Source organism: Eumetopias jubatus, unplaced genomic scaffold (genome assembly GCF_037043125.1).
Source record: "Eumetopias jubatus isolate StellerSeaLion01/CBP00866 unplaced genomic scaffold, mEumJub1_p1.0 scaffold_8, whole genome shotgun sequence".
Taxonomy (NCBI): Eukaryota; Metazoa; Chordata; class Mammalia; order Carnivora; family Otariidae; genus Eumetopias; species Eumetopias jubatus.
The window spans coordinates 112,824,055-112,838,870 of record NW_028274814.1 but is presented as its reverse complement, the minus strand read 5'-3'; the positions used below and the strand labels follow the sequence as shown (position 1 = coordinate 112,838,870).

The 14,816-nt window shown below is 37.2% G+C and overlaps 1 non-coding gene across 1 annotated transcript; it reads left to right on the top strand.

Annotated features, from left to right (window-relative positions):
* Positions 1–13,014: 13,014 nt before the first annotated feature.
* On the top strand, positions 13,015–13,120 carry LOC114211075 (U6 spliceosomal RNA). The gene has a single exon (XR_003609646.1). It is a non-coding gene; the product is annotated as a U6 spliceosomal RNA (small nuclear RNA).
* Positions 13,121–14,816: the final 1,696 nt, after the last annotated feature.

The following is a 14,816-nucleotide window of genomic DNA, read 5'->3' as shown; positions in this document are numbered from 1 at the left end:
ATAACATAGTCCATAGATATTTGGACATCCCATAGAATTTCACATTTATCCATTATAGAAATAACATCATATTTATTGGGCAGCATTACTAAGTTCTAGCATGCAGAGAATTTGGAAAGACACATGCTCTCCAGATAATGGAAGATAAATTTCTATAGAGATGTAGAGAGGCCTGTGATTTCAGCAAAGGATTTAGACATATAGAGGTCAGATGTGTGTCAGGACAACTCCTCTTGAGTAAAAGACAAATTACTGCATCTTGCATCTTCTATTGAAAAGAAGCAAGCCTGATGCCTGGTAAGTCTTTCTGGGTTCTGAAGAAGATATATTACACATTTCAGAATGCTCCTCCAGCTCATAAGATGGGTGACATGAAAGACTATTGATTTTGAGTGGGATCTTGAGTACAATAGGGCTCTGCAGCAGGTCCAGGATATGATGCAATCAAATACATGCTGGGCCATGACATCCAAAAGACCCTACAGTGCTCAAGTTGTCGGTGGTGGAAAAAGATGCAGTGCAGAGTTTATCCCAAGCCACAATGGGAAAATCATTACGCAGACCCTGAGGTTGTAAAGCAAGGCCATTCTATGTGCAGCAGAGAATTAATACACCTTCTTAAAACAGCTGTTAGTAAGCTACTGGGCCCTGGTGGAGAAAAACCCTTGACTATAGCATTCTAAGTGACCGTGCATCTGGAACTGCCATCATGAGCCTGTTTCTGTTCAACCTACCAAGTCATTAAGTTGAGAAAGCCAAGCAGCATCCATTATATGGTATAAATAGTACAATCAGGATAAAATATGAGCAGCACCAGGATGCATGAGCATGTTTCCTGAGCAGATAACCCAAGCCCCGGTATGGCCTATTATGATTGTCCTAGCACTCCTTCCTCGGGTCCCACCCACGGCAGCAGAAAGATATGACTCTGAAAGAAGAGGACAGGTAGGCTCAGTATGTGGTTGAAATCCATTGGTGGCCTTGAAAGACAGTGGCAAAATAGTATCTTCCTAGCAGACAGAGCTGTACTTTGGTACACCAAGTCATCCTCTTTGTATATGAGGAGAAATGCTCTGAGGTGGAAATATATATAGACTCAAGAGCAGTATGACCTGACCAATGACCTGACTGACTAGTCAGGATCCTGTAAGAAAAAATAGATGACAGAAGACAAGCACGTTTAGGAGATAGTTTGTGGATGACAGATTAACATATGGAAGGAGACACAACTAATGTTCATCAGAAATGAATCAGACAAAATAACTTGGTCAGTTGACAGAGTCTTTGTCACTAACCACTCCAGATCTGAAATACTGGGCAGGGACAGAGGCTGCGCATGGGTCCAACAACATGTACTCATACTTACTAAGGCCAAATAGCAATGGCTGCCTTTGAATGTTCAACTTTTCAACAACAGAGACCAATGCTGAGTCCCTGATAAGGTATCATTCCTCCAGGGGACCATTTGGTAACAAATTAATTATATTGGACCCTCTATCTTGGAAGGACCAGTGACTTATTCTGAGTATGTGTTTGTCTCTCCTGCTCACAGAGCCTCAGCCAGCACTACCTTTGGGTCTTAGAGAGTTCCTGTTCCTACAGAAGTGGAATATGGGCGCCTGGGTGGCTCAGTCGGTTAAGCGACTGCCTTCGGCTCAGGTCATGATCCTGGAGCCCCGGGATCGAGTCCCACATCGGGCTTCCTGCTCAGCAGGGAGTCTGCTTCTCCCTCTGACCCTCTTCCCTCTTGTGCTTTCTATCTCTCATTCTCTCTCTCTCTCAAATAAATAAAATCTTTAAAAAAAAAAAGTGGATTATGATGCATATATGGGACCCACTTGACAGCAAAGAAGATAAAGGCATGCGACCATAACAATGGCATACACTGTCTGCATTTCACCCCCTACCATCTGGAAGTTGCCATTCTGATAAAGTATTAGAACAGACTGCTGAGGGTACACCTGAATGGGCAATACTCTGCAAGGATGGGAAACTACCTTCCAGCATGCTGTATGCACACTGAATCAGCAAACTCTATGTGATGCCATTGCTCCGATAGAAAGAATACATAAGCTAGGTACCAAAGACTGGAAAAAAAAGATGATGCCACTTCCCATTATTCCCAATGGCATACCGAATGATTTTGCGCTTGCTGTCCCTGCAGGATTAGAGGCCCTGATTCTAAAGGGGATGACCTCTCCAGGAGAAAAAAATAAAGATCCCATTGGAACTACTAGTTACGGCTGACACCTGAGCACTTAGGACTCCTTTTGTACAGAGACCAGCAGGCAAGAAGTGGAGTCACCATATACACAGTGGTAACTGACCTTAATCAGAAGGACAAGATGGGGTTTGGAGACATATATGTGGACTCAAGTGATCAACTTGGGACATTTTTTGGTACTCCCTTGCTCACTTGTGACTGCACAAATGCAGCAATCCCACCTAAGAACAGTATAGTTACCAGGAACTCAGACTTGGAAAAGCAGGTTTGGGCCATACTACTAGATAAGCCACCAAGATTGGCAGAGGTGCTAGCTGAGGACAAAAGGAATCTAGAACAAATAGTGTTACTTCATGTCACTAACCTCTCTTCCACATTTTCCCCCCAAAAGAGAGTACCACTTGAACCCTTGATGAGATCTCCTCCCTAAATGTGTATGAAGAAGTGTATTAATATGGCCCAAGAGGTGGACTAGAGCAGCTGTCTAGTTGCACCTGTCAGATCTTACAAAAAAGAATTACTCTTCTGCTACAAGGAATGCAGTTCGGAGGATAGTGTCAGCCTCGATGCCTTCAGGATCTGCCTCAGCTTTCAAGTTGAAGCTATGATTTTCCCAAGCCATTGCTGTCCAAGACTGAGCACAGAAGGGATACTAGGTTTAATCATTTCTGCGCAACACAGGATTCCTCAAGCAGGACTCCTGTTTGTTCCAAAGTCCCCATTGGTTTGGCTGAGACTTATTTCTCTCTGTCAAGTCTGAGGCTCTTTCTGACTCTTTTATTGCCTCCCCACTTTCTCTCAAAGCATCAGATCTAAAGACATTCCACTCATTTTCCTTCCTCATCGTTTTTATCTTTCACAGAAGGTAGACTCCAGTTAATCACTTGTTTCAATATCTGTTTCCTACAGGTCCTAATTAACACAGAACTAAAAAATGTGGTAGAAGTATATTGTTTAAAGTTTATTTACCATCAAGGTAAATCTCAGCTAAAGGGCTTTGAACAATATCTAGTTTGCTGTGTGCCCAAAGTGGAAGTCAATTATCTTTGCATTTTCTTGCTTTCTCAATCCTATGCTCCATATTATCAATATGGACTTCATTTCTTCAATGGCTTATTTTTCTCCTCCCTTTTTGACCAATTTCCCAATTTCATCTTCTCTTATTTTATCAGTTTTTTTCCTCTCAGATCTTATGTATGCTTTGAGGTTTTGTGAATAAGGATATACTATTTCATTAACTTACTAGACTCCATGGTGATACTGCTGGTGACCAATTTTATCTGTTGAATATCACTATTTTTCTGGTGGTTCTTCTCCAATAAAGAGTTTCCTCTTCCTGTTATCCTTTTTATAATATTGTTACACAGAACCTATTTCTTTGTTTAATTATTATTCATCTTTCAGTGAAGAGTCAGAGAAAAGTCGAGTCATGCTCCAAGCAAGGAAGAATTTTTCCTGGTTCACATGAAGTTCCTCATCGCAAGAAGTTTACGTAGGTGGGTGACTTGGTTTCTTCTTGGCTAAAAGTGAGCACTAGTCACTTCTGTAAGCCAGCCTCCATCTACTTCCCAAACGTAGGTGTGTCTTGTACATCTGCAGTGGACAGCTCTTCCCTGACTTCCTGAACCCCAACTAAGTAGAGGGGAGGTTCCTACCTATCCACACTCTGTTTCCACTGTTAAATTAAAAAAAAGGACCAGCTGGTTTTCTCCTCTTGGAGGTCTCTTCTACTCAGCACTACCAGGTGCTGCCAGCCTGTCCTGAAATCTGCACCTCTGACTGACAGTATTGTACTTTGTGTTAATATGCTTTCTAATTTTATCCGAGATGAAGACTGCCTTTCTTGTTTTTCTCTCTTTTTATTATTCTAGGGTAATTCCCAAGAAGAGAATGGCTTTCATAAAGGTCTTGCGAGATAGAAGATTCCATATTTATGCTCTCTTGTAAAAGAAAATAAATAAATAATAAAGATCTTCCTTAAGAAATGCCAAACAAAATTTGTGGCTCTGACTGTAGTTTGTCCTTTTCACTATAGTTTATCGAGTATAAAACACATAGCATTATAGATGGTAGTTATAGTGCCTTTATATAGAAAGAAGTGAGAGGGAGAGAGAATGGCAGGATTGTATGTTGTGAGTATCTGGGTGCTCCGCCTTGTGACCAAAATATGGAGCAAAGTTGCAATCAGTGATAGAAACATCAAGATAGATTTTTGTGTCTATGTAGCTATTCCCTGCATAGGAATACCCAAGGCCTATCTCAGGAAAATTGCAATCTCCTTGAAGAGCCCCATGATTAACCTGGGATTGTAGCAATGAGGAGAAACTCCAACAGCAAATAAAGTAGCTAAGAAGCTGGCATGTGCGTCTAAGATAGGACGCCTAGTTCTCTATAATTAGTGAAACAATAAGGAAATCCGGAAGTTTCCAGAAGCCCGGTATATAAGAGTGGAGACAATGGTGTACAGAAGCCTGAGCTTGGGAAAAAGAAGTCTCATAGTGTGATGACCTTGAGATCAGAGACTATAGCAAGTCAGAGTATTTCAGGAATATTTGCCATTATAACAAATTCTAAATTCTCAGAGGCTATAAACATAAACATATAAATAATGCAGATTACTGGATTAAGACAAATCTACCAAACTGCAGCTGAGGCCAGCAGAGAAATATAGATAGCAGGTGGATCAAAGTTCCTTCTCTCTGAGACCAGAACATATTTAAGCCTTCCTCTGTATACAGGCACCACTGAGGAAGAACCAGGGAAAGAGACCCTGATTGCTAAAGGGAATGAGAAAGGTTGATCAGTACTGAGAGCTCTAAAATGACTTAAAGAAGCTTTTAACCTTTTAAGCCTTAAGAAACTGAATTATGTTTAATTGGCAAGGTTGCAATTTTTCTGCCATAATAGAGTCCCAGGAACATAATATCAGTTATAGAAAAATTAATGTTTTGATTTGTTTCTGCATGTTGTGCTACACAAACAAAACTGAAGTTATATTTTATATGTAAAATTGGACCCCGTTTTTTCATGTTATAAAAATCATTTTCCATTTTATTAAAACTATTTGTAAATATCCATTTTAACAGATGCCTTTCACATCTTGCCAAGGCAGTTTCTTCTGCCTCTCTCTAGTCTGAATTTTTACATTAAAATCTTTAATCTACAGTCAGTTTTGTTGTCTTGAGAAGATGTAACATTTTCCCAAAATCCTAACAAATTATGCCATCTCTTTCTATTGAATAATTCATCCTTGTCTCACTGATTAATGTTCCCAGTTTATTATTATATTAAATTATATAACAGAATTTATTTTTACTTAGACTAATTGTGCCCATTTTCTCTACTGATTTGATAATTATAGTTTCAGAATATGTTTTAGTATCTGGGAGAGCTAATCCTGTTCAACATTTTTCTTTTTCATTGTTCTTAGATCTTTTCTACTTTTTATTATGATGAATTCTGAAATCATCTTGTCAAGATTTAAAAGGAAAATGTCATTGATATTTTAACTAGGATTGCATTAGATATGTGCATTAATTGTTTTTCCTCCATCTGGAGTGTGGCATATCTCTACATTTATGTATTTTATTTTGCATATATCTTAGTTTTTGTTGGTTGTTTGGTTTGGTTTGGTTTTCACCTACAAGTTGCACATGCTTCTTTTTAATGTAATAGTTACAAGATATTACCTCTCATTCATTTTATAATGTATTTGTACTAGTATACAGGAACTATATTAATTTGTTGTATATTTTTATATGCATGGTCATTTGCAGAACTTTTACTAACAATTTTACGAGTAGATTGTTACTGGCTTTTTAGTTGGTTCTTATATTTTATTTAAGACCACTTCCTGGTTTGCCCTAGACTTGCCCTGTTTCCTTTTTATCCCTGGGCACATAGATCAATGCTTTTGCTTCTGCCTGCTTTAATGACATGGTGCATTTTTAGCTTGCAGTCATAATGCTTTCTTCTACATGGGCCTAAGAATGACAGTGTGCACTGGCACAAAACAAACAATGCCATAAATATGCATTACTTATAGTGTATTGATTAACATTATCTGTGCTCACAAATATCCATTAAACAAGATTATTGTAGCAGTTTCCAAACAGTGCCCTGAAACTATAAACTATAATTTGTGGTGCACAGCACAAGTTAACAAAATGCACAAACAGCTGTGGCCCTGGTGAAAGATTCTTGCTTCCAGCAGGTCATTTGCTTTAGGTCAGAATGAAAATGCTATGTCTCCCTTCAAGAGAGTTAACCCAGGCCCTAGGCAACTGGTCAGCCTTTAACATCTGGAAGGATCCAACAAATAACTTCTTAATTACATCTACCTGAGTCAGCATAAGTGTTCTGGGAAAACTTAATGCTTTTAAAGGAAAAAGTATTCTCTTGACTTCATAATGACCAAACAGATATTTTCAACTAGATACAAATTTCGTCTGCTGGAATGCTTGAATGTAGGGGAAAGACCACTCAAAAACAAAGTAAGAGATTTGGCATCAGTTTTCCCATAGAGGTTCCTTGTAATCAGACAGAGAGGTTCTATTCTATTTAGGTTAGCCCCGTCTCCATTCTAGAAGAGTCAGGAGCTTGGGCCTTCAGGGGCTGCCATCTCTAGAACTTCCATTGTTAGCAGAGTCCCCCACAGTCTTGTCAGTTGCACTTCCTTTGTTCCTGCCTTTCATCTCAGCCACTGACCTGATGCTGCTTTAGCTGAGATAAAATAAAGATATCTGTAGATATTCACAGGGGTCTGAGTAGGAGGTTTAACATCACAGTAACTCAGAAAAAGATGAAAAGGTAGAACTAGCAAACAGCAGTACACACAAGCTACAACTTTATTTGGAATTGCTATAGTTGAACAACAAAGGGAACAGGTTGACTCATTTAGTTTCTATTGTACTGGAGTGATGGGGTTATTTTAGTATATGTCCTAGCTATTCCTTTGAGAGCATCAGATAGAAACGGATTGGGTCCAAGCCCCAGTGAATACATTTGGCTCATAATATAGTTTGCATTTAAATCAAATTTATAGTTGCCTAAAATAGACCCTCCAACTGTGCAGAAGTCATATAAGTAGCAGTCAGAATGGTAAGAGTGCTTTTTCCCATTCATTCAAAAGCACATAAGTTGCTAAAGATTCACTTTTCAATTGTTATCTGTCCCACTGAGTTTGCAAGGGTTCAGCTTCTCCTCAATTACAATGAAATGATGTACTTTTGTCTGCTGCTGTTTTAAATCCCTATTATCTCTAAGTGTGTTTCCCTGTAATAATAGAAGGTGTCAAGTAAAGCACCAGGAGGCTCCAAAGATTATTGTTCTTTCTTTCTCCTTCTTTCAGTCTTTCCTTTCCCTTTTCCTTCTTCTTATGAGGATTCACAGGTATGGTCTTGCTTTATTCTTCTATAGGATGGTTCTCAGCTGGGGAGATTTAGCTCTCCAGGGGACATTTGGCAATGTTTAGAGGTATTTGGGATTGTCACAACTGTGCAAGCATTGCTACTTGCTGGTGGACAGAGGCTAGAGATGCTGTTAAACATCCCACATTGCACAGGATAGTTCCCACAACAAAGATTTATCTAGTCAATAGTGTCAATATTGAAAAACCCTGTCTAGGAGAAACAAACAAGATTGATCAGGCTTATCTTTTATGTGATTTTTTAAAGAAGGTAAATTGACAGGTTTTCACTCTATTTTTGAATTTTAATTTTGAACTTAGAATTTCACTCTAATTTTGAATTGGTTTTTATAAATGTAACTTTCCATGAAGTCACCAATGAATCACTAAAATTCTTATTTTTAAAAAATCATTTATGAGATTTAAGCCATTTGTCTCAAGGTCTGATGTCACTTTCCTGTTTCATATTCCCCTTATATACTGCTGATGTATCTAATTGAAATGATTTTCCTGTGATAGAAAAATACCACTGAAGTTCTTTGCTGTTTCATTGTCCTGGCAAAGGCGATAGTTTAAAACAATTTTAAGTTTTTGAATCTTTCTGAGAAGGATAAATGTTCAGGTTATACTGTGATCCTATCAAGGTAAAGTGAAGAGACTATAGTGAAACCTAATTATCTCATTTCATATATTTATATTTTCCCAGTTATACTTGAGTTTGATTCTTTTAATATTTTTACTTTTCATTCTTGTTTTTTATAAGGATTCAGACAGAAAATATCAGTCTTTCAACTTTTTCATATAATGAAATTCTCCTACTGCTATGGCCTGAATGTTTGTGTCCCCATAAAAATCCTATGCTGAAACACTAATCCCCATTGTGGTGGTATTTAGAGATGGAGTCTTTGGGAGGCAATTAGGCCATGTGGGTGGAGCCCTCATGATAGTATTAGTGCCGTTAAAGGAAGAGAAAGAAGAAGCAGGAGTTTGTTTGTGTGTTCTCTCTGTCCCCCTCTCCAATTCCCCTCTGCCACGTGAGGACATAACCAGGAAGGGGCTCTCACCAGAAACCGAACGCAAACCGAACCCACCTGTATCTTGATCTTGAATTCCCAGCCTTTAGGACTGTGAAAAATAAATTTCTATTGTTTAAGCCACCCAGTCTATGGTAGTTTTCTTATGGAAGAACAAACTGAATAAAACATCCATAAACTATGGAAAAGTAGTATGCATATTGACAGTTCAGAAAAAACACTTGGTCCCAGGCACAACATGATCAAGTCCAAATGATAATATCTTCATATGTGGACTGACTGGGGCCAATCATTACACAAATAAGGAAGATATTAAAAGAAATACGTCTTATGACATATTCATATCTCTGGTATGAAGTCTTGGATAAATAAATCCTATATCTACGCCTAGGCCCTTTTCTCTGGTCTCTAGGATTAGATTTACACATTAAAAGAAAATTGTTAAAAGTCTTTTCAAAAACAACTCAAAGACAGCAAAACATGTGTTTCTTTCAGAGACCCCACTAGACATCAAATGTTCAATCTGTTTTATCCCCAAATGTACCAACAGAAAGAAATAACGTCGATATTTAAAGCAGTGCTTCTCAACTGGAGATGATGTTTATAACTGGAGACATTTTTTGTTATCACAGTTGGGGCAAAGAGGGCTTGCTACTGGCATCTAGTGGGTAGAGGCCAGGGATGCTGCTAAATTTTCAAAAATGCACAGAACAATGCCCCCCACTGAGAATTATGCAGCTGCAAGTAACAACAATATCAGGGTTGAAAAACTGTGATATAAAGTATAAACCAAAGATGAGTGCTTACAAATAGTCCACTCACTTTAATGCTGTCAACTTCAGAACAAGAAACCAGATTAGAAAATATGCTTCTGGATTAATAATGACTGTTTTTTAACTGTAAGGGAAAGAAAGAGATTTGGGATTTAGTGTTCATGACAATGAGAGCATATGTTTAGCAACATAGAAAGCATGTAAACACATAAAGCAAATAAAAGGCTGCACTGTGGTTTTTATTCTCATTTTTCTTCATATTATTAAGCACCATTCCACAGTATAAAGGCTCAGAAGGCAAAGTGGTCTTTCAGGTACTTTAGAGTACAGAATATTCCGGAAGCAAATCCTAAACAAATATGATTCATAGTTACTCCAAAAAGATTCTCCTGAGACTGACTCATTCTTGGATTATAGCCACAGTATGCTCTAAGGCCCTTCAACTGATGCGTCACTTTATAGCAACAAAATACCTGATCAGTATTCCTACTGGGTGCTCAAATCACAAAGCTTGAGTAAGACATTGTTAGAAAGTGTTGGAGGGTCAGTAATGTGTCCTCCAGACTGAGAAGGCACTTTAATACTGAAAAACAAAGTAAGCCACTCCACACCATTTATACAGTCTTATTCAGGATAACTTACTAGCAGGAGCAATTGGGCAGGTGGGTGGATGGAGGGACAATCCGCAGGATATTACACAGCTATTGTTGGCTGCTGTTCTCTGTCCCATATTCTCTGTCCCCATCCAGACCTTAATCCCCATGGGATTGGAGTGAGAGGCATGATGGTGAGGTCAAAAGGTAGTTATCTAAATTGGCATCATCTGTGTGCCAGAGGGTAGAACAAGATGGAGGGCCAAAGATGGAGTCCATGTTTCAGCACTCCTACAGACATAGTTAAAATAAATACAAATAATTAATTTCTAATTTATCATGTAAGGAATTCATAGAATTTGTAACCTCCTAAGTAGTAAAAAATAAAAATATGAATAGCTTCAAATAAGGTTTGCCACAATTAGTATATAAAGAAAATCAGAGAAAGAAGTAGATTACGATTATGAATAAAGGATTATTAAGGGAAAGTAGATATTCAGGCCACATTCCTGGCCTTTGATGTCAACAGCAAGGATCATGATAAGCACTTTGACATTGTTGCTTGTCCCATCGTGGTACCAGGTCAGGAACCTTGCTATCCTGAAGGGATCATGGGTCTGAATGGTATAGTAAGTTTTATTTCAATTTTAATATATCTGAATTGTGAGGGTTTTTTAAAAAATGCTTTAAATCATATAAACAAGTCACTTTCATTGTGCTTAGCTCACAATAGGTGCACACTAAGTACCTGCTGAGTATAAAAAATATTAGTACAGATAATACAGCTTATTCCAAGTAAAACACTTAAAACTGACATTTTATGATTGAAATTAAAGCACAGAGAGTTTAAATAATTTTACCACAGGCACATAGAGTGAAAGAGACAGAATCAAAGCATTGTTATGCTAATCAAATAGAAAAAAGGAATCATCAATAAATCCATCATCTAGTACTTTTTGCATCTTAGTATATATGTCAGCTCAGATCTTCATAAGTCCATATAATTTGTTAAGTAAGTCATACTATTCATATTGGCTTGGAATCTTCTTTTTGCACTGAACAATGCATCATAGATATTATTTCAAATCAGCAGTCAACATTTCCCACATGAGTATCTGATTAGTAATCTGTGGAACCCTAATCCAAAGTATGTTAAGAGTGGTGCCACCAAAACAAAAAGAAAAACAAAGACAAAAAAACTGTCTCTAAACAAATAAGTTTGGAAAATGCTTCGTAAACACAGTAAAATGAAAAATGTATTTACTGAAGGACATTTCAGGACATTTAGTATGCCTATGCACATTTTAATTATCCAATGAGACATACAGATTGTTTCATTACCCAAAATTAATTGATGAAATACTTTAACTACAGAAGAGCCATCCAACATAAATAGGTAAAGCAATATAATACAGTAGTCTACTTTTTGAGTGCTTATTCCATGAAGGAACACTATCTGAGCAAAAACCAACCATATATGTATAATCATTTACTTATAGATTATATGCATATTCTACTGTACCAATGGATTGTGTGTATTATATAACACAAAAAATAGAAAAAAATGTGAATAAAATGAGTTAATGTATTTTAAAGGCCCTGCTAATATTAATAGCTATTATTGTTTTGCTAATATTAGCAATTATTTCAAAGCACTTAGGGTAAACTTCATCTTTATGGTAGTTGGTGTAAATATAGATTTTTTTTGTTTTGTTTTACTTTTTTTTAATTGATGTATAATTAAACAGTGTTAAATTAGTTTCAGGTGTACAATATAATGATTCAAAAACTCTATACTCAGTGCTCATCACAATAAGTGTATTCATTCCCCTTTATCTATGTCGGGAGAGAGTGAGTGAGAGAGAGAGAGAAGGAGCAGTGGGGGGCAGAAGGAGAAGCAGACCCCACTGAGCAGGGAGCGTGATGCAGGGCTCAATCCCTGGACTCCAGGATCATGACCTGAGCTGAAGGCAGACACTTAACCGACTGAGCCACCCAGGTGCCCCATTGAATATAGATTTTAAATAGATATTGATGAGGGTGCCTGGGTGGCTCAGATGGTTAAGCGTCTGCCTTCGGCTCAGGTCACGATCCCAGGGTCCTGGGATCGAGTTCCGTATCGGGCTCCCTGCTCCGCGGGAGGCCTGCTTCTCCCTCTGCTTCTCTCTCTCTCTCTCCCCCTCTGTCTCTCATGAATAAATGAATAAAACTTTAAAAAAAATAAATAAATAAATAGATAGATATTGATGATTTTAATTTTTTTAACATATTTCTCATAGGGGCCTGTTAGATTACTACTGTTTTTAACTCCTAATATGCCAGATTAAGAGCTCATACAAGGATTCCAAGTGTCATCACTGTAACTGAAAACTACAACACATAGCAGTTACATAGAAACATCTCCATAGTGTGGCTGTCACTCTTCCCTCAGGATCCATCATTTGACTTAACATGTAAACAATTAAGGTTCCAATGTTAATGAGAACATGAATATTAATAAAAATGTAATTAAAATTCATAGCATTTTCTTTCCATATCATAGAAAGTCATATCGAGAATTAAAGACTTATGAAGGATACTTTTTTGTGAGGTGTGATAGGCAGAAGAGATATTACCTTGGGTTGAAAAGAGCAGGAGCAAAGGAAAGAGAAACATTCCAGGTAGACTGGTATTTCAAGTGACCTGGCCAAGAAAGGGAGGAAGAAATCTTACCTAAAAAGGCACAGATGTCAAGGTACTTTATTCACTTTTGTTTGTTCTTAAAATGGATACATCTTAAGTATGTCTAAATATCAAATATTTGCCAGCGAGAAAACAGCCAATGGAGAGAGAGAAGAAAGAATAAAAGAGAGGAAGATGATGGATGAAGAAAACTCATAGGACCAGAGCCTGAACTACCGCAACATACAAATGAGAGCTTTATTTCCCAATTAGGAGAGCAGGAGTAATACATGGAAACACCCCATCCAGAAAGAAACAGTCTGTGCTTGCTCGGCAGCACATATGCTAAAATTGGAATGTTACAGAGAAGATTAGCACGGCCCCTGGGCAAGGATGACACTCAAATTCGTGAAGTGTTCCATTAAAAAAAAAGAAAGAAAGAAAGAAAAGAAAGATGTGGCCGGACTCATACTGTGACAGGGACTAGAAATGAAAGCAAAAATAGATTAAGTGGACAACAAAGAACCAGTATGATAATGCAGAGCCAGCACCACAGAAGAGATGCTGACCCTAAAGTGAATAGCACCCTTATTCCTTTAATGATTCCAGAACCATTTTACATGAAGAGACTCAGTGAGGAAGAATTGGTAGTTAAACCAGAGCCATTTCATATATTGATAATGTATTACCAATTAATCTTCAAATTTACAAACATCTACTTCCTGTTTACCATGTTCCAAAAAATAGGCTGGATGCTGAAGGTCCAGAATTAACAGAGACATATGCCTCTTGCCCCCTTGTCTTTTAGTTTTAGTTGCTGTGCATATGAATTATGAAAATTTTAAGAAAAAACATATAGATTATCTCATAGTGTGAGATGTCATTCTCAGTTAAATCTTGTATGTCTTGAGTAGAAAAGAAAAAACAAAAACAAAACAAAACAAAAAACCCTTAGTTTTGAGTAGGAAGAAAAGTGAACAGTATGGACCTTACTGATTTTTTTTTTTTTTTGGTAGTCATTATTAGATGCCCTAAGTGGGCAAAATTGCTCAGAATAGTTCCTAAAACTCTATCATCTCCCTGATATTGGAATATACCAATAGCTGTAAGGACACAAATACAGCTTCTTGCATTTTGAACGTCCTTTTTGTTTCTCCAGTATCCCAATCATTATAAAAAGAAAACAGCCAGGGCAACAGAAAGAGAAATACATATAATCATGCTTTGTATATAAAAGAAAGAGAGAATACATGAACACAGCTAAGTTATTGATAGTATTATTAAAACATGGTTTTAAATTTTTCCCTTCCTTTCAAGACTGAGTTTTAATGTTTAACATTTGTGGTTTGAGTACCAAACAATTTCATAGATACTTCAGTCCCAACTTAACATGCTATGTTGAAATGAAGATTTGAGGTGCATTAAGGTTTCAAATAAATACCAAGGAGATAACAATGCCTTCCCTGAGTCAATAGATCAATGTCAACTAAGGAGCACTAAGGAAAACAAAACAAAACAAAAGCTGGGAAAGACAAAGATAAAAGAAGCAGGCAGAGGCTAGACTACTACCAAAAGAAGACTTCCCCTTTCTAACCTTAACAGTCTTCCCAACTATAGCAAGAACAGGATGTCTTGGATCCTGGATCACATTAAATCTACTGTACTTTGCATAATTATTCCCTATTTCAGGAAGTGCTTTAATGTAAAAGAAATATGAATTAAGCTATGAAACATGAATATTTTTAAAATCAGCAGCAGCCTTTGCTAGAAGTTATCACTGATTATATATGATCAGAGGAAGGGAACATAGCAAAGGATCAATAATTTGTAATTAATAATAATAAGTGAATAATAAAATACTAATTCTTGATTTTCCTTTCAATACTTGAAGAATACTTGGGACAGGAAAGAAGAGAGAACAAGTCACTACACATTCAGGGAAATTACTTGGATAATTTTTCTTCTTCTTACTATAATATTGGCAGCCATAATCATGTAAGTTCTGAAAATGAGAGCATTCAGTTCAGCAGAATTATACTGATTAAGATGGATATATAAGAAATGTTGAACTACATTTTGTATAAAGTGTCCCTCTTTGTGTGTAGGAATTATATAGCAGTTTAT